The 27,514-nt window shown below is 40.9% G+C and overlaps 1 protein-coding gene and 1 pseudogene across 1 annotated transcript in view; both read left to right on the top strand.

Moving 5' to 3' along the window:
• Positions 1 to 27,514, top strand: part of FRMD4B (FERM domain containing 4B) — a 369,354-nt gene that overhangs the window by 50,135 nt on the left and 291,705 nt on the right. The gene's annotated exons all lie outside the window — the stretch shown is intronic.
• Positions 7,171 to 22,046, top strand: LOC101144299 (RNA-binding protein 43-like; annotated as a pseudogene).

The raw sequence follows: 27,514 nt of genomic DNA, 5'->3' as shown, positions 1-27,514 counted from the left end.
TCTTGCTTTGATAATGACTTCATCCAGTCTCTTAAGAATCCTAATGGAGCACCTGAGACTGAAGATACAGAGATGGTTGCTGAGAATTATCCCTCATCTTTGAAACACTCATACATAAAATATAGAGTATATGTCGTGCTTAGAAGACCGACAAGAGGACTAAAATGTAACTGGAAACATTTACCAGCCGTGAAGTGGTAGAGGTCTATTTAGAAAGCTTGCAAATAACTAAGCAGACATACAAGACATTCCAGACATGCTAGAAGGTTAGGTTGCCAAGCATTAGAGTTTGTCAAAAATCATGACCGCCTAAATGGAGCACTAAGGGTAATTATAGTTGTGCCTTCACTTTATGAAACTCTGAAATTACAAATCAGGTAAATTAGAGATGAGTGGTTCCCTGACAAAATGGTTTCTTCCAGGGTCGCAGAAGGGCAGACTATGAATTTATGCACATAGCAAGGTCCCTCAATTCCTCCAAGAATGTATATTTGTATCAGATATATCTCATGCCTTCTTCCAGAAGGATTTACAAACAGTCTGTAATGATCCACAAAATACAATCAGATGATGTAAACTAAAGCATGTATTTTTTCTCAAATCAAAGAGACCTGCTCAGGTTAGAATGCTGGTTTTCTGTTTAGCTAATAATTTTACTGTGTAAAGGGGACTAACACTTATTGAGCAAGCTACTGGCTGCCAGGAATTATTAGATGTTCATAACCCTTTAAAGAGGGATCGCTGGCCCTTGTTCACCAGTGAGAAACAGGCCCTCAGAGGTGAAGTGAGCTGCCAAGCTCACATGGGAGAAGTGCCAAAATCAGGATTCAAATGCAGGTCTTGCAAACTTTCACTCTGCATGTGGTCATACCACATGCTCTGCCGCCTCCCCAAGCATGCAAGATATAGAAAACAGAGATGAGAGGGAATCTTGATTGCCAGGTTCAGCTTCCTGCCAGGGCAGGATGTAATTGCAAGGCTAAGACTAGAGCCTATGATAAGCTGATACTAAACTTGTTCTTGGCCGACTGTATTGGGACTTGCGGGGGTACGGCGGAGGAGGGGGAAGAGGAGGCTTAGGTATAATCTCTGATCTCCGCTTGTTTGAGCATGACAACACTTCCTGAATGATGGTCCTAAATAATTTAGTGGTCTTTGAGATATGTTACTACTGGTCTTCAAATGTTCATACCTGGAGACTTGGTTGCAGTGGTGTGAGTTGCTTTGCTGTGTCTGAACTTGGTCTTCATTCCTCTTGTGAATCTAGCTGGAGGCTTGCATATCAGCAAGTTATTTGGATGTGATGTCTCTCATGGTGTAACAGGTAAATTGTGAAAGCCTTTTGACATTTTATTGATTGACTGTGTTGTGCTTAGGTTAAAAAGGAAGCCAGCATCATTTGATTGGTTTTGTATTTATAACTTTAACCCTGTCTCTTTTCTTCTTTTTCTCTCTTTTTGTTCTTTTTGCAGAAGAGAAGTTCAGGAAATAGAATAAAATATGTGCTTTTACGTAAAGTTTTCTTTAATTGCAAATAGGTGTCATTTTCTTTGTGTTGATTCTCTCACTAGCTCTTTTATCCAGAAGAAGATTAGGTGAGGAAATGCTTTTGCTTTTTTATTTTAAAACATTTTCTTCTCATCTTATCTTTTTCTTTCTTTTTTCCTTTCTCTTCCTTCCTTCCGTCTTTCAATACTGAAGGGCTAGATGCTTTGCAGTTCTTCTCATAGAGTCAGCTATAAATTTCAGGACAAACTCCACAATAAGCTATCCTTCCTTCTCTTCTTCATTTTCCTGGAGTGATCTTCATTTTGTCTGAGTAATTGCCGCATGGCTTCTTGACCTATTGTTTCTATTGTTTGAACTCCCCTGGGACAGACTCCGCTTTGATTTTCCTTGCACTGGAAGTGCAAGTTAGTCTTTGTTGCTTTTCTCTCTTTCCTCCTATTGATCTTTCTTGAGACTAGTCTTACTGAAACAATTTTCATTGAGCTGGTGCTGCACCTTTAGGTGAAGAGAAATTTATTTTTCTGGAATCAGTCTCTCAGGGAGAGGTTTTTAGCATCAAAAAATTGTTGTTAAGGACATTCTGGCTCCTTCTTAGAGGAGGTGGGGATGAATGAGGGTGGAGTTTTGGAGAGGGAAAAGGCTTCATTCTTTTTCATCCTATTACTAGGGCAGAAGCAAGCAACCTTATCTTGTGCTTCATTCACCCTAAAGGCATTGGCCAACATCTCTTATTATAGGCCTGGTGTGGTGGGGACAGCTGTGACAGAGCTCCTGTCCTCAGGGAACATATGATCTAGTGAGGAAGATACACAGTAAACCCTTTAGCAAGCAAGCAAACAAATACAAATGGGAATATGGAAACCAAGACAGAAGCTACTGTTAGGTACTTGCCACGACACAAATACAGTGAGAGGTAGGTGGTGACTGTGGGCTGCTGAAGCTATGGAAGTCTAAGACCTCTCTTTTGAGTTGAACCTCGGTGGTGAGAAGGAGGCAGTCCTGCAGAGGCAAGGGAGAGAGGTTTCAAGTAGAAGGAAGCACCATTGCAAACGCCTGAAATAGGAACAAGCCTGGCATGTTTGAGAGACAGGAACTTGAAGCTGTTTTGGAAGATAAGAGAAGCAAGTTTGTGGTAGAAAGAATCAAGGCATTCATGACAAAAAGAAGAACTGATGCAAAGATCTTAAAGAAAAGAGACTAACAAGATTAAGAGACCCTGTCTGGCTAGTGCTGAAAACTTCATGCAGCACATGATAGATGAAACTTTTTAAGCTTTCGTTGGGATATAATTTATAAACCATCATCTCATTTAAAATGTTTGTTCATGTTTAAAATATACAATTCAGTGGCTTTTAGTGTAATCATATTAGGGCAACCAGCACCATAATCTTACTTTGGGATATTTTCATCATCCCAAAAAGAAACCCCATACCCTTTGGCAGTTACTTCCCATCCTCCCAGCTACCCCAGCCCTAGACAGCCATTCGTCCACATTCTATCTCCCTGGATTGCCTATTCTGGACATTTCATATATGTGGGATCATAAGATTGTGTTTTTTCTGACTGGCTCATAATAATGTGTTTGAAGTTCAACCCTGTTGTAGCTCTATCAGTATTTTATTACTTTTCATTGCTGAATAGTATTCTATTGTGTGGATAAATCACATTTTATTTACCCATTCATCAGTTGATGAATATTGGGCTTGTTCTCATTTTTTGGCTCTTGTGAAAAATGCTTCTGTGAACATCTGTGTGCATATCTTGGGATGGACATATTTTTATTTCTCTCCAGTGGATACCTAGGAATAGAATTCTGGGCTATATGGCAACACTATGTTTATTTTTTGAGGAAATGCTAGACTTTTCCAAAGTGGCTGCACCATTTTACATATACACCAGCAATGTGTGAAGGTTCTTGTTTCTTTCCACCTCTTTGCCAACATTTATTATCTGTCTTTTTTATTATAGCCATTCTAGTGGGTATAAAGCAGCAACTGACTGTGGTTTTGATTTGCATTTCCCTAATGAATAATGAGACTGAGCATCTTTTCATGTACCTACTACTCATTTATATATTTTCTTTGGAGAAATGCCTATTCAAATCCTTTGCCCATTTTTAGATTGGCTCATTTATATATGTGTATATTTTATATACATATATCTCATTTATATATGTGTACATTTTATATACATATATCTCATTTATATATTTTCTTTGGAGAAATGTGTATCATATTTTTTACCCATTTTTAGATTGATTTATTTGTCATTGTATTAAGATATAAGAGTTCTTTATATATTCTGGATATAAGTTTCTTTTTAGATATATGATTTGCAAATATTTCTCCCAGACAGTGGATTGTCTTTTCACATTCTTGATAGTGTCCTTTGAAGTACAAAATTTTAAAAAATTTCAATGATGTCCAATGTATCACCCTTCTCTTTTACTGCTTGTGCTGGGTGTCATATCTAAGGAACTGTTGCCTAACTCGAGGTCACAAATATTTACTACTGTCTTTTCTTTGAAGAGTTTTACATCTTAAACTTTTTTTTTTTTTTGAGATGGAGTCTCGCTCTGTCACCCAGGCTGGAGTGCAGTGGCGTGATCTCGGCTCACTGCAACCTCTGCCTTCTGGGTTCAAGTGATTCTCTTGCCTCAGCCTCCTGAGTAGCTGGGATTACAGGCACCCGCCACCATGCCCAGCTAATTTTTAGTGGAGATGGGGTTTCACTGCTTTGGCCAGGCTGGTCTCGAACTCCTGACCTCATAATCCACCCGCCTTAGCCTCCCAAAGTGCTGGGATTACAAGTGTGAACCACCGTGCCAGGCCTACACCTTAAACTTTTATAGCTAGGTCTATGCATTTAGTTGTATTTTCTATATGATATGAAGTAGGGGTCCAATTTTATTTATTTTTCATGTGGCTATCCAGTTGTCTCAGCATGATTTGTTGAAAAGACTATGCTTTCCCTATTGAATTGGCTTGGCACCTTTGAAGAAAATCAGTTGGCCATAGAAGTTAGAGTTTATCTCTGGATTCTGAGGTGGGCGCATTTTTAATTGCTGCCATCTTTCTAACATGATGTGAAGCCTTCAGAGAGCCAAGCTCTGGTTGCGTGGTAAAGCAGCTGATAGCTGTCAGGTGAATTTTGAATTGGAGGGCCTTCAATTTCTCTGGCTATAAAATGAATTTTTGGACAAAAGCTCTGGTGTTATTTACTTATAAGACTGGAAAGAGCCTTCAGGCAATTCTCAGATCCTTAACAGGGCTCCATTTTAACCGCTCTTGACAAGGCAATATCTACTCCAAAGCTCCTTTCTCTTTCTTTTTCTCTTTCTCTTTTTTCTTTCTTTTTTCTTTTTTCTTTCTTTTTTTCTCTTTCTTTCTTTTCTTTTCTTTCTTTCTGTTGTTCTTTCTTTCTCTTCCTTTTTCTTTCCTTTTTCCTCTTAAAACGTAATCTGGTTGAAGAGATGAAATTTTACAATGGACACATTTAAATTAGGTGATACATACAATAATACAAATAAAATAGAATGCATTTTTATTTGAGATCAATCACAAATTCAAGGGTAGTGATTTCTCAATTTAGCAAGGTTTTTGAAGTAAGCTGTAAGAAACGTAGATACTGGGTATTCTTCTTCCCAGGTTCATGCTTCCTCTCTCCGTGAATCCTCTCCCTTGAGCTTTATCTGTGGGCCATCCTCATGTGGCTAGCACTCCAAATGCCTCAGCATCCCTGGACAGCCTCCTAAATTCAGGTTCCAAAAGTCTTCCTGGATATTTGCACTAGGATGCCTGCAAATACCAAAGGCCCCAAACAGAAGAGTGATCTTTGACATCTTCTGAGAGGAAACAGATTATGAGTCCTGTGGATTTATCCACTGCCACGGATCTGTCTCATTTACTAGCTTTCCATTCCTCCTGCCTCCACCAGTTCTCCTGAGATAGTGGAGTCTCCTGACCGGTCTCTTCTCCTGTAGTCTCTTTCTCTTCCAGATAGGCTGGGTTAGTTTTATTGGAAAACCCAATCTCTAGACCCCCAAATCTTCCTTGCCTATGAAATAAAATTCAAATTTCTTAGCTAATATTTAAGATCCTTATGTATCTGATCCTTCATTTGCTTTACACGCCTTATCTCTAACTTTCTCAGTGTCATCTAAAGGAACAAAAAAAGCTTTTGAAGATTTAAAGTTAGTTTTATTCAGAAGCCTTACTGGGGACTATAGACTCAGGCCTACAGTCTGGGATCAGCCATTTAAAGAGGTTCTATGAGACTGCTCCAGCACAGTATTTCAGCCCAGTGTGCTCAAGTACAGGTGGTGGAGATTCAGTACACGCAAAATCACATCAGATTTGTTCAGAAATCACATCAAGGTTTGGGTGTAAGAGTATATCTGGTTATAGATTACAGAGGCATAATCATTGACCCTGTCAGACGTTATCTTAAGTGTAGAGAAAGGCAAGGTCTAGGGTAATTTATCTTTTAAGGAATATAGTGACTCAAACAAGAGACCTTGGGGGCAGGGGCATGTTTTGTCTTTTATTTATCCTGTTTTGTCTTTTCAAAGCATCTTTCTGGAGAGTTGCATATCTTCACAGAGTCAGCGGCTTTGTGAAATTATTCTGGCAAGCAGAAATGAGCAAACATTGCTTCTTAACATTTGCTACTTTGCCTCACATCAGTGTATGGGTTTTCTCTTCTAACCAAACTAATCTCTTCAGTGTTTGTTCAACATGCCTTGAGCCTTCCTGCTTTGGGGCTTCTTTTGTGCTTTCCTCCCCATGTAGTATGTCTGCCACTGTCTCTCCCTTCTCCTTATACACATTTTCCCCCCTTTTCTTTCCAAGATTCAATGTAAATCCCCTTCTGCTCACTCCAGAGTGAAGTTATAGGTTCAATTCCCAACACTTAATGGCTTAGTTACCTGGCAGAGATTCAAATCAGCAATCCACAGGCCAAATCTAACTTACAAATATGTTTTCTTTTGTCCATATAGTGTTTTATAAAAAATGTCTTTGGGAGCTAAGCTATAAGGATGCAAAGGCATAAGAATGATACAGTGGACTTTGGGGACTTGCAGGGAGGAGTGGGTGAGGGGCGAGGGATAAAAGACCACAAATATGGTGTGGTGTATACTGCTCGGTTGATGGATACACCGAAATCTCACAGATCACTAAAGAACTTACACATGTAACCAACAACCACCTTTACCCCAACAACTTACGGAAAATAATAAAAATAAATGTTTTGAATTAGTTGGCAACAGTTAGAAACCTGATGTTTCGTATTAAAAACAACAATAACCAGATTTTCAGCCAACTCGGGAAAAATTCAAAGCAAGACTCTTTATGCCCAACATGGCAACTACATGCAATTGCTCTATTGAACTGCCCCATGTAGCCAATGTATGTGTATGTGCACCACCACTATGCATTGTATTCTAGAATGCATTGTATCTCAATCTAGAATCATCTGTAATTATTATATTCTAGAATACATATATCTGCATGTATTGGTGTTACAGAGATGCTAAACACATAATAGTGATGGCAGCGATGGGCCGTCTGGTGTGGCTGCTGCCATCACACTGGCCACTGCACGGAGGGCACAGGGAGGTGGACAGCCCCACACCTGCAGCCCACTGCCCTGGGGGCCACCATGATGGGGCTGGGCTGCGTCGCACCAGGTGAAGGGGAGCTCTGGATCGCCCCAAGCACCAGGGCCACAGGGGGAGCTTGCAGCAATATTGCCCCTGCCCCGGATGCTGGCCCAGGCCCAGCAAGGACCTGGATCCCCAACCCCAGGCTGTGAGGGGGCTGGGCCAGGTGCCATGCTCCATGGAGCCAGCGGGAACCAGGGACAAGCGGGAGCCCTACCCCTTCCAAGTTGGTGGGGTGGGAGCTCCCCAGTTGTATTTGCAGCTGCCCAAGCTGTGGCTGCAACCCAGGCACCCCTTGCTTCTGGGAGCTGAGAGTAGGCAGGAACCCTGTTCTCCTGAGCAGGGCTGCAGCCACCCAAGTCCTGGGTGCGGATCTGGGCCTCCTGCTTCACAAAGTAGGCAGGAGCCCCCCACCCTGGTGCAGCTCCAGCTGTACAAGCTGGGGCTGTAGATCCAGGCATCCCTGCACTCTCAGGGGGCCTCAAAGGCCCCACTTGCCCTTGCGGGCTCTGAGGTGCCTGTTCCAGCTGCCTGGCCTCCCCCGACTCCTGGCTCCCACTCCAATCTCTGAGTGGAGTTGGGGCCAAGCCCAGCCACTGTCACAGCCCAGCCGGGTATGTGCACCCACACGGCAGTGCTGACATGCCAGCCCCCTCCTGCCCTGGCCCCTCGGGACTTTGGTAACAGAGGAGCATGGGAGGGGAAGTTGAGGGGGGTTGAGGACAGCTGGGAGCTGGCCTGCAGGTGCACCTTGGTGCCAGCAGCCTGGGTGCCATGGATGGTCATGGGAGGCAGAAAGCCTCCTGGGCAGAAGGTGGGGGCGCCCAGAGAAGCCCCACCTTCAGGCTGGGGCAGACCTGAAGCCTGGGAACTGAGCTGCCAGCCCTGCCTACTGGAGGGAGAACTCATGGTGCTTTTTCCTGGGCCTGCCCATGGCTGCCCATGGCTGCCCATGGACGAGTTAACACATACTTCCCCTCCTCTGAGGCTCATAAAAGCCTCAGGTTCAGCCAGAGCAGGGCAGAGGTCAGAGAGGATGGAGAGACGATGAGAGGACCAGCTGCAGAGAGGAGTTATCCTCTCTGCTGATAACTGGAGATGACTGGACAACCAGCAGCAGAGAGGAGCTATCCTCTCTGCTAAGAGCTTCAGAGACCTGCAGAGAGTCAGGAACACCAGCTGTAGAAAGTAGCAACCCTCTCCAGGGGCTCCTCTCTGCCGAGAGCTGAACACTTGATGGGATGACCTGCCTACAGATAGGAACTAATCACTGCGGGTCTCCTCTGAGCTATTCTAACACTTAATAAATCTCCTCTTCATCTTGTTTACCCTCCTTTTGTCTGTGTACCTCAGTCTTCCTGGACACAGGACAAGAACTCGAGCAAAGGCCACAGAGGTTTCTGGCCAGAAAATCAACACCCCAAAGATCTTGTAACAATAGCACCTGGTACAAATATATAATAGCACCTGGTAGAATTCTAGAATGCATTGTGTCTTGTAACCAGGCCTCCACCTTCCCCATCCAGCCCCTGTGGGAATCTGACCGGGCAGTCAATCTTACAGAGGCTTATGACCACTTCTTTGTCTTGAACTGTTAAATCATTCTTCTGTTGCTCTTCACTCCTTGTATTTGTAATCTACTAAATAAACGCACTAAGATTATTTTAACCCATCCCTTGCTCAAAACATCCTACGCCTTGCTCAAAAAGCTTTGAGGTAATTTTTTAAAGACCTGTGCATAAAAAAGAAGAGAAATTCAAATAAAGAAGCAAGACCAAAGACTCAGGAGAATGTAATAAATGCAGTTGCTGTGATTTTTTGTTTAAAGGGGAAAGCAAGCTAAGAATTATTTTATTTCAGGGAGAACAAAATCGGCAAGCTGAACCGACAAAAACCTCACTGAGCCGGATTCTGGTTTCATTATTTATTTGTTGAATGTGACTGGTTTTTATTTTGAAGTGACATTTTCTTTCAAATAAAATAATTTGGGGCTTTTGATAAGGTCATCGTAATGGAAATTAAGTCTTCCATTTTATTTCTGTTGATTTTAAAAATAACTATAAGGGTCCACAGTTGGTTAACATTTATTGCTTTTTATTTTTAGAAGTTGGCGAAGAGATCCTTAACTATTTTTCCACCAGCAATTTCCAGGTTTTCTGTGTCTTCTCCTCATGAAGTTTCCCAGCATGAATTGTAGGGAAATGTCCCTTTGGTGACCATTTCCCAATATGGTCCCATATTTTCCAGTGTTTCATCATTAATATGAGGTGAGGCAGTTCTACAATCCATTTTAAGCTTTTCATTAGTCAAATCCTGAACCTTGGCATACTTTCTATCACAGACTCCAAAATATCTTCTTAAACTAAAGATTTTCAGAGGAAACCTCTGTGGGATTCTAAATCATTATAATCTTTATTATCATCTGTGTAAGCACTTCATAAGGGAAAATACAATCTTGGACTGAAGGAAAGAAGCAGCTCTTAAGATTTATTTTAAAATCCAAGAAGCTCTGGCAAAGGCCTTAGAAGCCACAGACACTCTTCTCACCTGAAATATTTGACTGTTATTCTCACACTGACATGGGTTGGGAACATGGAGTCTTCCTTTTGACCCATGGACCTAGAAACATACATACTTAGTAACCAAGAGTACTTTTGGAACATCTGGTACCACCACTGTTGATATTTTTCTTTCAATTTACTGCCTTTTTTGAACTACAAAAAAAGTTTTAGGAAGCAGCTTTACATGCCTACTCTCGAAGGAAGACCGATATTCCTAGCCTAAAATTGAACATTATTGGGATATTCAATGCAATGAAGCACACCAATGTTACTCAGTTCTATCTAGGTCCTCCTGCCTAGCCGAGTGTCTGCTCTTTCTGTACAACAGGGGGTAGAATTAGTGTTAGAGAAGTAATAAATATGTAAAAGTGCAAAACACTGTCACATATTAATTCAGAGGGGTTAAAAGCGAACCAAAAAAGAGTAACGGTTTACCCTGGGATGCGAAGTTATTTAGGCACCCCTATGGGGGTCACCCGAGGTCATTTCAGGCAGTGGCACAAGCCCCACACTTTGACAGTCCCTGGACAAAAGATGTACTTCCTGCTCCCTCTAATATATTTTAGGAACAGTTGGTGAAAGATTTGATTCTTCAGTTAAAAGGAAATTGGCATCAGTAAGCTTCTAGAAAGATCTCCACTGGTTGAAGTGTTCACATGAAACATGCTCTTTTAAGGAAGATGTTACAGCATTGCGCAGGTCAGACTGCTGTCATTTTCCTGTCTCCTTCATTTTTCTCCCCAATCCCCCTCTCTCTTTTCTTCCTCCTCTCCCTTTTTCTCCTCTTTCTCACTTCTTGTTAGACATCTTCACAAAACAGTCACCTGTGGGAGTGTGGTTTTGATCATTAAGTCTGGGAGCAGACACACTTCAGAGGTCTCCAGGGCATGGCTCGTAATTCCCAACTTAGTTTACTAAGTTCTGTGATATTCTTAGTTAGGGCCACAGAGAAGCTCTCAGCAACAATGCCTGTTTAGGGTTATTTTTTAAATACTCTATCGCACTAGAGCTTTTACCCCCATGCTACTCCCTACCCCTTAAAGAAAGCTAGAGTCTAAGGAATTAGATTGGGGCATTGAACTACAGGTCTGCAGGAAAACTTTTGCATGAGCAAAGCTAATGAATGTGTGCTCAGTGATTTCTGAAACCCAGGTGATGATTTTTGTCCCCAAACAGAATTTCAGCTTTTAAAAGAATTTGTGTGCTTTGTTTATTCAATTAGTTGCAGCTTTAGCATCATTTTAAAGAAGGAACTTGCATTAAAAAAAAAAAAAAGGATCTAGTCCACATTTGTGGGATTTTCTGCTTGGCTCTACCTGTGTCTCCTTCTTCTGAGAATGGCTCTGTTAAACCTTATTTCGCTGGTTGCTGTAGGAGCCACTGTTTTATACTCTAGTACCCTCTTTTCTGCTGACTGCTAGTTTATCCAGAGGTGAGTATGTGACTCCAACAAGGTCAACTGAAGTCCTTCTCTGGGATCAGATTCTTGAATGTGGGGCCCTAAAGATTGAGGTTTTCATTCTCCAGGGACTGAAGTTGTGAAAGGTGAAGCTTGAGAGTTGCCATGGCCAAGTTTTCCTCCTTATAGGAAAAGTCAGTGAGCCAGAAATTGAAGTTGACAGGCAGAAAGAGTTAAGTGTCTTGGCTGCATTTGAGCCCCTGAGTACCTCCTTTCCAAGACCTGCTTCCTCCCTGCCATTCTTACTGCCTGTTATGTGAAATATCAAAATAGCCTCTCTAAATTTCCCTTTTTTACCGAGGGATTTTCATACTGGGGTTCATTCATCTATAACCAAAAAAGTCCTGATAGGTAACAAATGATCATTATATAATTGAGTCTCATTCAGTAACCAACACTATCATGAGCAAAGAAAAATTATAAGAGGAGTGTGCCAAGATGGCCAAATAGGAACAGCTCCGGTCTACAGCTCCCAGCGTGAGCGAAGCAGAAGACAGGTGATTTCTGCATTTCCATCTGAGGTACTGGGTTCATCTCACTAGGGAGTGCCAGACAGTGGGTGCAGGACTGTGGGTGCAGCGCACCGTGTGCGGGCCGAAGCAGGGCGAGGCATTGCCTCACTCGGGAAGCACAAGGGATCAGGGAGTTCCCTTTCCTAGTCAAAGAAAGGGGTGACAGACAGCACCTGGAAAATCAGGTCACTCCCACCCTAACACTGGGCTTTTCCGACGGGCTTAAAAAACGGCTCACCACGAGATTATATCCCACACCTGGCTCAGAGGGTCCTACGCCCACGGAGTCTCACTGATTGCTAGCACAGCAGTCTGAGATCAAACTTCAAGGCGGCAGCGAGGCTGGGGGAGGGGCGCCCGCCATTGCCCAGGCTTGCTTAGGTAAACAAATAAGCCAAGAAGCTCGAACTGGATGGAGCCCACCACAGCTCAAGGAGGCCTGCCTGCCTCTGTAGGCTCCACCTCTGGGGGCAGGGCAGAGACAAAGAAAAAGACAGCAGTAACCTCTGCAGACTTAAATGTCCCTGTCTGACAGCTTTGAAGAGAGCAGTGGTTCTCCCAGCACACAGCTGGAGATCTGAGAACGGGCAGACTGCCTCCTCAAGTGGGTCCCTGACCCCAGACCCCTGAGCAGCCTAACTGGGAGGCACCTCCCAGTAGGGGCAGACTGACACCTCACACGGCCAGGTATTCCTCTGAGACAAAACTTCCAGAGGAACGATCAGACAGCAGCATTCGCGGTTCACGAAAATCCGCTGTTCTGCAGCCACCACTGCGGATACCCAGGCAAACACGGTCTGGAGTGGACCTCTGGCAAACTCCAACAGACTGGCAGCTGAGGGTCCTGTCTGTTAGAAGGAAAACTAACAAACAGAAAGGACATCCACACCAAAAACCCATCTGAACATCACCATCATCAAAGACCAAAAGTAGATAAAACCACAAAGATGGGGAAAAAACAGAGCAGAAAAACTGGAGACTCTAAAAAGCAGAGCGCCTCTCCTCCTCCAAAGGAATGCAGTTCCTCACCAGCAACAGAACAAAGCTGGATGGAGAATGACTTTGACAAGTTGAGAGAAGAAGGCTTCAGATGATCAAACTACTCCGAGCTACAGGAGGAAATTCAAACCAAAGGCAAAGAAGTTAAAAACTTTGAGGAAAATTTAGACGAATGTATAACTAGAATAACCAATACAGAGAAGTGCTTAAAGGAGCTGATGGACCTGAAAGCCAAGGCTCGAGAACTAAGTGAAGAATGCAGAAGCCTCAGGAGCCAATGCGATCAACTGGAAGAAAGGGTATCAGTGATGGAAGATGAAATGAATGAAATGAAGCGAGAAGGGAAGTTTAGAGAAAAAAGAATAAAAAGAAACGAACAAAGCCTCCAAGAAATATGGGACTATGTGAAAAGACCAAATCTACGTCTGATTGGTGTACGTGAAAGTAACGGGGAGAATGGAACCAAGTTGGAAAACACTCTGCAAGATATTATCCAGGAGAACTTCCCCAATCTAGCAAGGCAGGCCAACATTGAGATTCAGGAAATACAGAGAACACCACAAAGATACTCCTCGAGAAGAGCAACTCCAAGACACATAATTGTCAGATTCACCAAAGTTGAAATGAAGGAAAAAATGTTAAGGGCAGCCAGAGAGAAAGGTCGGGTTACCCACAAAGGGAAGCCCATCAGACTAACAGCGGATCTCTCGGCAGAAACTCTACAAGCCAGAAGAGAGTGGGGGCCAATATTCGACATTCTTAAAGAAAAGAATTTTCAACCCAGAATTTCATATCCAGCCAAACTAAGCTTCATAAGTGAAGGAGAAATAAAATACTTTACAGACAAGCAAATGCTGAGAGATTTTGTCACCACCAGGCCTGCCCTAAAAGAGCTCCTGAAGGAAGCACTAAACATGGAAAGGAACAACCGGTACCAGCCACTGCAAAATCATGCCAAATTGTAAAGACCATCGAGGCTAGGAAGAAACTGCATCAGCTAACGAGCAAAATGACCAGCTAACATCATAATGACAGGATCAGATTCACACATAACAATATTAACCTTAAATGTAAATGGACTAAATGCTCCAATTAAAAGACACAGACTGGCTAATTGGATAAAGAGTCAAGACCCATCAGAGTGCTGTATTCAGGAAACCCATCTCATGTGCAGAGACACACATAGGCTCAAAATAAAAGGATGGAGGAAGATCTACCAAGCAAATGGAAAACAAAAAAAGGCAGGGGTTGCAATCCTAGTCTCTGATAAAACAGACTTTAAACCAACAAAGATCAAAAGAGACAAAGAAGGCCATTACATAATGGTAAAGGGATCAATTCAACAAGAAGAGATAACTATCCTAAATATATATGCACCCAATACAGGAGCACCCAGATTCATAAAGCAAGTCCTGAGTGACCAACAAAGAGACTTAGACTCCCACACAATAATAATGGGAGACTTTAACACCCCACTGTCAACATTAGACAGATCAACGAGACAGAAAGTTAACAAGGATACCCAGGAATTGAACTCAGCTCTGCACCAAGCGGACCTAATAGACATCTACAGAACTCTCCACCCCAAATCAACAGAATATACACTTTTTTCAGCACCACACCACACCTATTCCTAAATTGACCACATAGTTGAAAGTAAAGCTCTCCTCAGCAAATGTAAAAGAACAGAAATTATAACAAACTGTCTCTCAGACCACAGTGCAATCAAACTAGAACTCAGGATTAAGAAACTCACTCAAAACCGCTCAACTACATGGAAACTGAACAACCTGCTCCTGAATGACTACTGGGTACATAACGAAATGAAGGCAGAAATAAAGATGTTCTTTGAAACCAACGAGAACAAAGACATAACATACCAGAATCTCTGGGACACATTCAAAGCAATGTGTAGAGGGAAATTTATAGCACTAAATGCCCACAAGAGAAAGCAGGAAAGATCCAAAATTGACACCCTAACATCACAATTAAAAGAACTAGAAAAGCAAGAACAAACACATTCAAAAGCTAGCAGAAGGCAACAAATAACTAAAATCAGAGCAGAACTGAAGGAAATAGAGACACAAAAACCCTTCAAAAAATCAATAAATCCAGGAGCTGGTATTTTGAAAGGATCAACAAAATTGATAGACTGCTAGCAAGACTAATAAAGAAGAAAAGAGAGAAGAATCAAATAGATGCAATAAAAAATGATAAAGGGGATATCACCACCGATCCCTCAGAAATACAAACTACCATCAGAGAATACTGCAAACACCTCTATGCAAATAAACTGGAAAATCTAGAAGAAATGGATAAATTCCTGGACACATACACCCTCCCAAGACTAAACCAGGAAGAAGTTGAATCTCTGAATAGACCAATAACAGGCTCTGAAATTGTGGCAATAATCAATAGCTTACCAACCAAAAAGAGTCCAGGACCAGAGGGATTCACAGCCGAATTCTACCAGAGGTACAAGGAGGAACTGGTACCATTCCTTCTGAAACTATTCCAATCAATAGAAAAAGAGAGAATCCTCCCTAACTCATTTTATGAGGCCGGCATCATCCTGATACCAAAGCCTGACAGAGACACAACCAAAAAAAGAGAATTTTAGACTAATATCCTTGATGAACATTGATGCAAAAATCCTCAATAAAATACTGGCAAACCAAATCTAGAAGCACATCAGAAAGCTTATCCACCATGATCAAGTGGGCTTCATCCCTGGGATGCAAGGCTGGTTCAATATACGCAAATCAATAAATGTAATCCAGCATATAAACAGAACCAAAGACAAAAACCACATGCTTATCTCAATAGATGCAGAAAAGGCCTTTGGCAAAATTCAACAACCCTTCATGCTAAAAACTCTCAATAAATTAGGTATTGATGGGACATATCTCAAAATAATAAGAGGTATCTATGACAAACCCACAGCCAATATCATACTGAATGGGCAAAAACTGGAAGCATTCCCTTTGAAAACTGGCACAAGACAGGGATGGCCTCTCTCACCACTCCTATTTAACATAGTGTTGGAAGTTCTGGCCAGGGAAATCAGGCAGTAGAAGGAAATAAAGAGTATTCAATTAGGAAAAGAGGAAGTCAAATTGTCCCTGTTTGCAGATGACATGATTGTATATCTAGAAAACCCCATTGTCTCATCCCAAAATCTCCTTAAGCTGATAAGCAACTTCAGCAAAGTCTCAGGATACAAAATCAATGTACAAAAATCACAAGCATTCTTACACACCAATAACAGACAAACAGAGAGCCAAATCATGAGTGAACTCCCATTCACAATTGCTTCAAAAAGAATAAAATATCTAGGAATCCAATTTACAAGGGATGTGAAGGACCTCTTCAAGGAGAACTACAAACCACTGCTCAGTGAAATAAAAGAGGATACAAAGAAATGGAAGAACAGTCCTTGCTCATGGGTAGGAAGAATCAATATCGTGAAAATGGCCATACTGCCCAAGGTAATTTATAGATTCAATGCCATCCCCATCAAGCTACTAATGACTTTCTTCACAGAATTGGAAAAAACTACTTTAAAGTTCATATGGAACCAAAAAAATCCTGCATTGCCAAGTCAATCCTAAGCCAAAAGAACAAAGCTGGAGGCATCACACTACCTGACTTCAAACTATACTACAAGGCTACAGTAACCAAAACAGCATGGTACTGGTACCAAAACAGAGATATAGATCAATGGAACAGAACAGAGCCCTCAGAAATAACGCCACATATCTACAACTATCTGATCTTTGAGAAACCTGAGAAAAACAAGCAATGGGGAAAGGATTCCTTATTTAATAAATGGTGCTGGGAAAACTGGCTAGCCATATGTAGAAAGCTGAAACTGGATCCCTTCCTTACACCTTATAAAAAAATTAATTCAAGATGTATTAAAGACTTAAACATTAGACCTAAAACCATAAGAACCCTAGAAGAAAACCTAGGCATTATCATTAAGGACATAGGCATGGGCAAGGACTTCATGTCTAAAACACCAAAGGCAATGGCAACAAAAGCCAAAATTGACAAATGGGATCTAATTAAACTAAAGAGCTTCTGCACAGCAAAAGAAACTACCATCAGAGTGAACAGGCAGCCTACAAAATGGGAGAAAATTTTCACAACCTACTCGTCTGACAAAGGGCTAATATCCAGAATCTACAATGAACTCAAACAAATTTACAAGAAAAAACAAACAACCCCATCAAAAAGTAGGCAAAGGACATGAACAGACACTTCTCAAAAGAAGACATTTATGCAGCCAAAAAACACATGAAAAAATGCTCACCATCACTGGCCATCAGAGAAATGCAAATCAAAACCACAATGAAATACCATCTCACACCAGTTAGAATGGCAATCATTAAAAAGTCAGGAAACAACAGGTGCTGGAGAGGATGTGGAGAAATAGGAACACTTTTACACTGTTGGTGGGACTGTAAACTAGTTCAACCATTGTGGAAGTCAGTGTGGCGATTCCTCAGGGATCTAGAACTAGAAATACCATTTGACCCAGCCATCCCATTACTGGGTATATACCCAAAGGACTATAAATCATGCTGCTGTAAAGACACATGCACACGTATGTTTATTGTGGCTCTATTCACAATAACAAAGACTTGGAACCAACCCAAATGTCCAACAATGATAGACTGGATTAAGAAAATGTGGCACATATACACCATGGAATACTATGCAGCCATAAAAAATGATGAGTTCATGTCGTTTGTAGGGACATGGATGAAATTGGAAATCATCATTCTCAGTAAACTATCGTAAGAACAAAAAACCAAACACCACATATTCTCACTCATAGGTGGGAATTGAACAATGAGAACACATGGACACAGGAAGGGGAACATCACACTCTGAGGACTGTTGTGGGGTTGGGGGAGGGGGGAGGGATAGCATTAGGAGATATACCTAATACTAAATGACGTGTTAATGGGTGCAGCACACCAGCATGGCACATGTATACATATGTAACTAACCTGCACATTGTGCACATGTACCCTAAAACTTAAAGTATAATAATAATAAAAGAAAAAAAAAGAAAAAGAAAAAATATAAACACAGGTCAGGAAATTAGCTTATGACTCCTCAGACTGTGATCCTCACAACAGCACTAATGAGGTAAGTAATAACCTGGCCCTGTTTTATAGATTAAGAACTGTGGCCCTAAGAGGTAAGGGCACACACCCGAGGTCACGTTGCTGTGTATTGTGTAATTTGGGAACCAACAGCAAGACATTTTCTTTTTCCCTCAAACGCATTCTTTTGGTCGAAGCTTAAAAGCCACTTCTTCCCAAAGCCTTTAGTATTCCTGGACCACATGAATTGCTTTGTCTATAGGCTTTCCTAGCATCCTCTCTTTCCCCTTTGATAGCATTTTATCCCTGGTTTAAGAGGTTGTTAAACAGTCCCTCTTCCACATCAGACAGTAGTCTCTATGAAGGCAGGAACCCTGTCTATCTTGTTCACTCTTGCCCCTTGTGTGGCATGTGCTTAGTATACCTAAATGGTGACTGAATGGATGAATAATAGCACACAAGATCGGCAGCAATGTTCCAGTGTTTAAAGCAATCAAGTTATTGGAACATATCTTCTAATTGTAATTCTTTGGTTTTTGCAGTGTTCAACATTTGCTGTTGTAATAATATATGTAGCATTTAGACTTGTAGCTTTTGGGGCAGAAATGCTCATAGATGAAGTACCAGGAACTCCACTGTTTCCCTGGCTTTCCTTCCTTTGGGCTGGGGATTTTAATAAACTGTCAGTCACAGAACCATCCCCAATTCCCCTTGGAACACACACTAGAAGAATAATATGAAGAAGTGAGCAGCAATACTCAGGAACTTAACTCAACGTCATCAGATGGTAGTTTTGGAATGACCATTTGTAACTTCATGCTGCTGAGTTTCCCCAGATATACCCTGGTTCCTACTCTACCAGAATTGTATTGTTCACTCTGCCTTTAATTCTGGGAGCTATCTAAAGCCTTTCCAATACATTTCTTTCTTCCTTTCTTTCTTATTAACTTTGGTTTGCTAAAACAGGTTTCTGTCACATGTGTTCAAGATTCTGTAGCAATACATGAGCTAAGACCAGGCTGAAAATGAGAAAACAGAGGAGAGCAAGTAATTCAGACCATTGCATAAATCACTGATGGGCTTTACCATCCCTTGGGCATTTGCAGTTTAGAAGAGAACTTGGATGACGGTAGGGCATCTCTAATTTTTGAATTGTGTAGGGAAGGTTGGAAAAGAGGGAGAAGACAAGTTACATGGCAGGATGGGATACGGCTGGGATGGGAGAAGCCTGGGCAGCCTAAGCGCAAACCCTTGAAAGATCAATAACATTTGTTAGAAGTGGGAGTAGTAGAAGCAGCCTTCTCTTGTTGGATTTACTGGGTTTTCTCCTTATTGACTAAACCTTGTGTAGGTTCACTTCTTCAACCCCTTGCCCAAAGCTACTTTGCTTTTCACCTAAATTTTTATGTCATATTCAGCAACGACAGAGTTTCATAAATTATATTAGTTGTATTAAACTCATTATTAAAAAATATTGTGAATGCCCACATGGATGGATTATAAGCCACCAGTTAAATCTTCAATGGACACAAAAACCTAAGGATGTTGGGAAAATAAAAGTATATATACTTGGATGATTAAAAGAGAGATCGATATGGCTGGAGAGGTAAATTAGGGTCAAATGCAAGATGGCTATATGAAAACCATATGAGGTATGGGGTTTGTGGGAGATAATCAAATCTCCAAGTTCAGAATGAGGAGTGAGATGGAGAGTCAGATACGTGCTGCATTGCCAATGAAGCCAAATTGTAGAATGCAGTTTAGACTGGAAATCGAAATGGCCTTTATTATATTCTAACCCTGTAACTGGACTTTGGAGCCTAAACTTGGGAAGGGTTGACTTGGTAGAGTGGACAGAGCCATCAGCTGGATAGAAGATTGCACCTGACCTCACCCTTGTCAAGCCCAAGAATACATAAGTGCTTGCTGGAGGTATGGAGTATAGGAAGAAAGAAGGCCAAAGAAAGTAGAGGCCAATAATTGGTCTTCTGCCATTCTTGTCAGATAAATTACTTCTGAAAAGAAGGGCTAAATGTTTTCCTCCAACCTTCATTCCTTTGGGGAACATCCTTTCTCTTCAATTTACAATCATAAGGAGTGGGATTAATGAGCATAACCCCCTATATGGAAGTTAGATCTTAAATTTCTCTTCTTTAGAAATAATGCCCAGAGGGAATTAGTCAAAAATAAGATTCCACCCCCTAAGCCAAAAAAAAAAAAAAAAAAAAGAAAGACTCACTTGAAGCCTTGGATATGCTACTACAGCCATCACTGTGGATAAAACTTCTGGTCTTTTGGAGCCCTCTACTCCCAATATGCCCAATATGGTAATAGTTGAACATTTGACCCATGGCAAGTCCCCATGGGATGTCCTCTTAACACTGGACTGGTGGCAACCCCTCTTCCGGGTCCCCTCTCTGCAGCAGAGAGCTTTCTTCTTTTGCTTATTAAACTTTCGCTCCAACCTCACCCTTGGTGTCCACACTCCTTAACTTTCTTGGTAGTGAAACAGAGAACTTCCGGGTGATATCTGGGGCTACTGGCTATGAGAGACTGCTACATTGTGGTGCATTGGCAAAACTGTAACATTTTGGTGCATTGGCCAGAAGTGGAAACATCCAAAGGGCATCAGTTTTGAATGTCAAGGAATCCAAAGCTTTGAAAGAACAGTTGTAGTTGCTGGTCTTCCGTTTGGCCTTTTTAGTGATTAATTATTGGCCATATTAGTGAAGAGGCACTTCCAAGATATTAAGAATGAGGGTGGAGATGTTGAAGATGTGATATATCCAACAAGAATCCCAGGGAGTTGCATCTGTAATATGCAAAGAAAAAAAAAGTTGCAGAGAATGTCATCAGACATAAACAACAGCTAACAAGGAAGGCTGGACATGCTGAACTCACAGTCTCTCGTTTTAGTGACAAGATCTTCAGCTCTGTAAATGCTATCCTTGATCTTTCTGTTTTTGGAAGTGAAGTTACTCTAGAAATTCTGGTAATGAACCTGAAAAAGAAATTCCCAACTTTAAGCTTTAGTCCTTTGGAAGCCAGTGGAAGACTTTCCATGGAAAGATCATTTCTAGCTGTCAAAGAGGCTCAAATAATCTTTGCAAGTAAAAGCAAGTTCTCTTTTATAAAAAAAAAAAAAAGACAAATTTTACCAGTGAGGGGAGAAAGTAGAATAAATAGAGCCCCCAAAGGAATCTATAGAGAGGCAATAACTCTTTGGAGTCAGTCGGGACCTTAGTACCTGAGACTACTACAAGTGGAGAAATACTTCTGCCCAACACAGATGTGTTTCTTTACCTGAAACAGAAATGTGGATTTTTTGAAAACGCACTGAACAAATTCCATATTCTGAGTCAGAAGAGAGTGGATGGTGAAATGACCACAATTTGTCTAAAAAGTACTCAAGCTAGTTCTCAACCAAACAATCCAAAACATGTAACGGAGCTCATTGAGGAATGGTCACATGCTCTTCATTTAGAGCTTAGAAAAGAGACATGTATTTCGGGGGGAAAAAGAGGAAAATAGAGAGAAAATCATTAAATGGGCATATGAACAATTAAGTTTGAGATATCTTGGAGTCCTAATTAACCTTTATAGGACACACATTGACGTTATAGGATCTTCTTCTGACGCTTACCTATTTTTAAAAGGGGTCATGAAATTAATAGGGCAAAAGGTTAGTTAATAAAATCTCAGCAATATAGTGATAAGGGCTACATTCTCTTGCTGAGCAGTGACTGTTGCCATGAGTGAGGCTATCTTTACACACCTTATCTCATTAATCCTTATGATCACCCTTCATGGTCAGTGTTTACTATCCTCATGTTATAGTGGAAGAAACTAGCATTTGAAGAAGTTAAAACACTTTTCTGAAGTTATCCAGTTGACAAGGAATGAGGCTGGGACTTTGCCCGGTCTATTTGATTACAAAGATATTATCTAAGGCATAAAACTTTGAAAAAAACTCACCAAACCCCTTGAAAGAATCTTACCTTCTCTGTAACTTCAAATGATTAGAAAAAAAGTAGCCTTAACATATGAGAAGTTTGGAAGATAGCTATTATTCCATGGGCAATTTCTGAACATTTACAGTTTGTGTTTACTGCATGTAGAATTAGAGTGTTGGCAAAAATCACTTAGGAAACTACCTAGGTGGACAGTATTTCTGATGCAGGTAATCATTATTGACTAAATTCTATTGTTTCAAGCCTGTCGGCCATGTGGGATGGTTTTACTACTACTTATTTAGCCTAAGTGCTTACATAAAATGTTGATTCTCTTATTATAATTGTGCAAATTGATCATATGAATTGGGTAGATCTTGTCATGCCCAAATAAAACAGATTCGAAAAGCTAGGGGGAAAAAGTACTTAGGACACGTAACATTGCCCCAGGAATGTAGTTCTCTTTGAGCCTGGTTACTGAAACTGCTTGCTGTAGCCTGAGACCAGTTTTGTCTACAGCTGCCGAGATAACTTGTTGCAACTCTAGGACTAATTTACCTGTGGCCATTGCCCACCAATTGGAGCTTACCAGCTCCCCAGAGCTTTACTAATACCAATGAACTTTCTCTTAAGACCACAAGTAACTTTTTTCTTTTTAAATAAAACTCTCTTTGTTCTTTGGACATACTTCTCTTTGTTCTTTGGACATACCAAAGACCACCTAGAATTGAAATTATTTCTTCTCAAATAAAGCATTAAATTAAAAAAAACTGGACTGGTAATTTGAAGTAGAACTTGCAAAATGGTGTTTTACTATACAAAATGCTTCTCCAAGGAATAGAGTCATTTGGAATGAAAAGACAAACCAAACATTTTAGTATCCCCTTCCAAACTCATCATGAGTATGCTTTAAAAAGAAATACACATTTTGGCAAAACAAAAGCTTTCTCTATTAATGTAAATATGATTTCCATAATGGACTGCACTGTGGTGCCTTCTCAATGTAATTGCAAGAAACCTCTTTGGCTGCACTGAGAAATCTTATTTACCACCATAAATAATAAACTTGTTTTCTGCAAAAGTAATCTCTTTGGAGAATACCGATCCAAAATATTCCCATCATCTTGGAGTCTCTAATGTGTTTTGCATCTGGGTGTCTTGGGGTGTATTTCAACAAACCTCTGAACTAGATTTTCTGATTCTGTCCCACAGAGAACTGTGCTATGCTGCTGTTAATCTGAAACATTCGCTGCAACACAGCAATTTGGTGAAATTATAATTGAAACAAGGTACTTGACCCTGAGGGGACCATGGAGAAAGGGATTTGCTTTGGTGGCTTCTCATGCATCATTTAAAACCGGCTGCTGCTAAATCAAAGTCTCGCTTGTATCTTAACTATATAAAACCTTTATCAACAGCCATTTCAGCTGGGCCGTAGAATACTGTGCTCTTAGCGCTATCATTTTTCTCTATTTGTCTGTCTTTATTTTTCCATAAATTGAATTACTGTGATTAATAATAATCTTGTGGAGTAGGGGCTTGCTATGGGATTCTGGTGACCAGTGAGCAAAATATAATTGAACCACTATCATGCAGTTTAACTGAGGAAAAGAGATTTGAAATCAAGGAAAATCAATGAAGTTCAGTTATTTCACATACACAAGGTAATAAACTGGGCCAACAAAGTATTGCTGATTGCTGAGATCCTTCTGGGATTCACCTAAAAAGAAGAGATGAAAGGGATGTGTAGTTTTACCTATATCTAAGTAAATACGTTCTGCTAAATCATGTGGGGAGGCACTTAAGAACATTTCTTTTGAATTTTGCTTACATTTCTGAGTTGTTTTAATTAAAGAGTCAGTTGAACCAAATCAAATTAACCCTCTCTGCTTCTTCTCTAGCTGAGACTTCCTATACTGCATTCTGATGACGCCTTATGACCACTGTAGCTATGTTACAATATTTATTTATACCTTTTCCTTGTAGTAATAGAACCGGCAAATGGCCACCCAGAATAACAACTACATCCCCGAGCCTCCCTTGCAATTGGTTGCAGCCATGTCACTAAGTGAGATGTGTGAGATTAATTTATGGGTTTTATTTTTAAAGGGATTTGGTAGGAACACCTCTGCAAACTCTTAACATGAGAAAGAAATCAACTTCTCTCTGGTTGAAGTCACTGTGTTTTAGGGTGTCTTTGTTGCATCATCCCAGTATGATTCCTTACTCAGCTTTTGAAACTCGGACTATACAGGCCATAGGTCTGTATTGATGGCAAAGTTGGTTATTTTCAGCAGCAATTAACAGATACCTGGACTCAAACAGATTTACACAATGAAGCAGATTTTTAATTCTCAGAACAGCAAGTCCAGAGGTGGAGCAGTCCCTCGACTTGCTTGATTCAGTCGCTCAATAATATTATTAAGGTCTCAGCTTCATCCCCCCTGTCCTCTGTCATCTTTGGTAATAGCTTCATCTTCAGACTAGTAGCAAATATAGCTGCTCCAGTTCTGAGCATCACATCCAGACAGGATAGCAGTCAAAGGAAAAAGAGAGACAATTTTTTGTGGCTGCTCCTTAAGAGCAGAAAATTGTCCATAAGTATCTCCCTTCCCCAGTAGTGTCCCTTTCATGTTTCAACACCCAATATTTATTGCATTCCTGACCCTGTTACTGACCAGGGGAAAGAAATTACCCCTAGACCAAACACGTCCATCTCTGGGATTTAAATACAAACAGGTCCATATCTCTGGCTGCATGAGAGAGCTTAAGAAATAAACATCACTGGGTGGAATAATTGGGAAATGAGTGATGGGTAGGCCACCAACAGTGTCTACTACATAAGAAAACACTATAAAAGGATCTGAAAAATATAAATGAAAAGGGAAAAAGGAAATAAGTGGGAGGGACATAGTCCAAACAAGACTATTCATGAATTGATGATTGTTGGAGTTCATGAGGATCCGTGATACTTTTTTTCTCTGCTTTTGCATATATCTGAAATGACCTGTAATTTTAAAAAATAAAACTTTAAATAAAAAGAAATAACCCAAGCAAAGCAACAGAATATAAGGTAGCAGGAAAAATTTGATCTGTTTTCATGTTTCAAGTGATAGCTAACATTTATTGCACATTTGCTCTTTGTCAAAAACTCTGTTAATCAGTTCAGAATGGCTTACACCAACAGAAGGATTTATTTGCTGGTGTGACTGAAACTTTTCAGGGTAGCTTCAGGCCCAGGTGAGTGTATCCCTTGGTTCTGTGTTTTTCCACATTGGTCAACAGTTCCTGGCTGAGTCCTATTTCTTCAGTCTCCAAAAGGAAAGAGTACCCTCCTTTTTGGTATTTGCAGCAGAAAGTCCCCTGCTAGGATCCCATTTACCTAGCATGGATTCTGTACCCATACCTAAACGAGTCATGATCAGGAGAATGTGGTGCTTGGACAGAGTAGTCATATTCTTCTTCTGGAGTTGGGAGGTATATACTAGGATTGAGAAGAGCTGAGACACTATGGTTGTGATTATGTCATTTATTTCTCACAAAAAAACCCTAGGCACATTCTTTTATTAACCCATGTTACAGAGTTAAAAATGGAGGCTTGACAAGGTCAGGTGACTTGCTCACAGTCATGTAGCTGGTAATGGGAGAGCAGGGATTGAAACAAGGGAAGCTTGATTTGGGGAACCACAGGTTTCACTGCCTACAGTGAGTGAAACAATTTTTTTTGAACCTAGGTCTCTACTGGCTGTGAATCTCCACAGCCAATTCACAAACAGTGAGGTGCCACTCTAGAAGACTGTGTGATGTAGTAGTTGTGAGCATGGATTTTAAGAGGCAGATGGATTTGGGTCCAAATCATGCCAGTTACCACTCAAATGCTAGCTCTCTTAATAAGTCACAAGTGCTTCTTGGTGAAGTATTTCCTAGCTTTGTTAGCTTCCTTCCAGAGATGGAAAAGTTGAGCTTGGAGAACCAAAGTGACATGTCAAATTGCAGACCCAAAGAGTACCTCCACTTCTCGTTGGCTCCAAAGCCCATTCTCTTTCCATCTTACCAGTGCCTTAGAAAATACAGTGGGACCTCTGGGGGAGAGAGATGGGGACAAATAAGCATGTTCTGGGTTTCTAACTTTTGCTTTGCCTAGAAGACGGGGATTCTAATTAAGGTTTTATTTTTTAAAAGACTTCTAGCCGGGCACAGTGGCTCACGCCTATAATCCCAGCCCTTTGGGAAGAGAAGGTGGGCAGATGGCTTGAGCCCAGGAGTTCAAGATCAGCCTGGGCAACATGGTGAGACTCTGACTCTACAAAAAAATAAAAATAAAAAATTAGCTGGGTGTGGTGGTACATGCCTATAGTCCCAGCTACTCAGGAGCCTGAGATGGGAGGATCAGTGAACCTGGGAGGTCAAGGCTATAGTGAGCCATGATTGAGCCACTGCACTCCAGCCTGGCTGACAGAGTGATCCTGTCTCAAAAATAAAAGAAAAGAAAAGGTTTTGCTTTTCTGTTTGTTGGTTTTAACTTGGTGTTATAAGAAAATACAAACATAAACAAAGGCAAAATGTATCATTATCATTCCTGTATCCAGCATGCAGGTTTCAACAATTATCAACTCATGGCCAACTGTGCTATATTAGTACCCTATTTCTCCCCTCCTTATTATTTTGAAACACATCTCAGATATCATATTATTTTTCTGAAAATATTTCAGTGTCTATCCTCAAAAGATAAGGACTGTTTTTCCACAAAAACAATCTCATACTTTTAACATTTAAGAATAATCCAGTTTCTAATTAAACTAAAGAGCTTCTGCACAGCAAAAGAAACTATCATCAGAGTGAACAGGCAACCTACAGAATGGGAAAAAAAATTTGCAATCTACTCATCTGACAAAGGGCTAATTTCCAGAATCTACAAATAACTTAAACAAATTTACAAGAAAAAAACAAACAACCCCATCAAAAAGTGGGCAAAGAATATGAACAGACACTTCTCAAAAGAAGACGATTATGCAGCCAGCAGACACATGAAAGAATGCTCATCATCGCTGGTCATCAGAGAAATGCAAATCAAAACCACAGTGAGATACCATCTCATGCCATTTAGAATGAGAAAAAAAAAGTCAGGAAACAACAGATGCTGGAGAGGATGTGGAGAAATAGGAAGGCTTTTACACTGTTGGTGGGAATGCAAATTAGTTCAACTATTTGTGGAAGACAGTGTGGCAATTCCTTAAGGATCTAGAGCTAGAAATACCATTTGACCCAGCAATCCCATTACTGGGTATATACCCAAAGGATTATAAATCATGCTCCTATAAAGACACATGGACACGTATGTTTATTGCGGCACTATTCACAATAGCAAAGACTTGGAACCAACCCAAATGTCCATCAGTCATAGACTGGATAAAGAAAATATGGCACACATACACCATGGAACACTATATAGCCATAAAAAAGGATGAGTTCATGTCCTTTGCAAGGGACATGGATGAAGCTGGAAACAATCATTCTCAGTAAACTATCACAAGAACAGAAAACCAAACACCACGTATTCTTACTCATAGGTGGGAATTGAACAATGAGAACACATGGACACAGGGTGGGGAACATCACACACCAGGGCCTGTCGGGGGGTGGGGGACTGGGGGAGGGATAGCATTAGGAGATATACCTAATGTAAATGATGAGTCGATGGGTTCAGCAAGCAAACATGGCACATGTATACATGTGTAACAAACC

Source organism: Gorilla gorilla, chromosome 2, assembly GCF_029281585.2.
Source record: "Gorilla gorilla gorilla isolate KB3781 chromosome 2, NHGRI_mGorGor1-v2.1_pri, whole genome shotgun sequence".
NCBI classification, from domain to species: domain Eukaryota; kingdom Metazoa; phylum Chordata; class Mammalia; order Primates; family Hominidae; genus Gorilla; species Gorilla gorilla.
The sequence above is the reverse complement of the archived record's forward strand: the minus strand, read 5'-3'. Positions and strand labels throughout refer to the sequence as shown.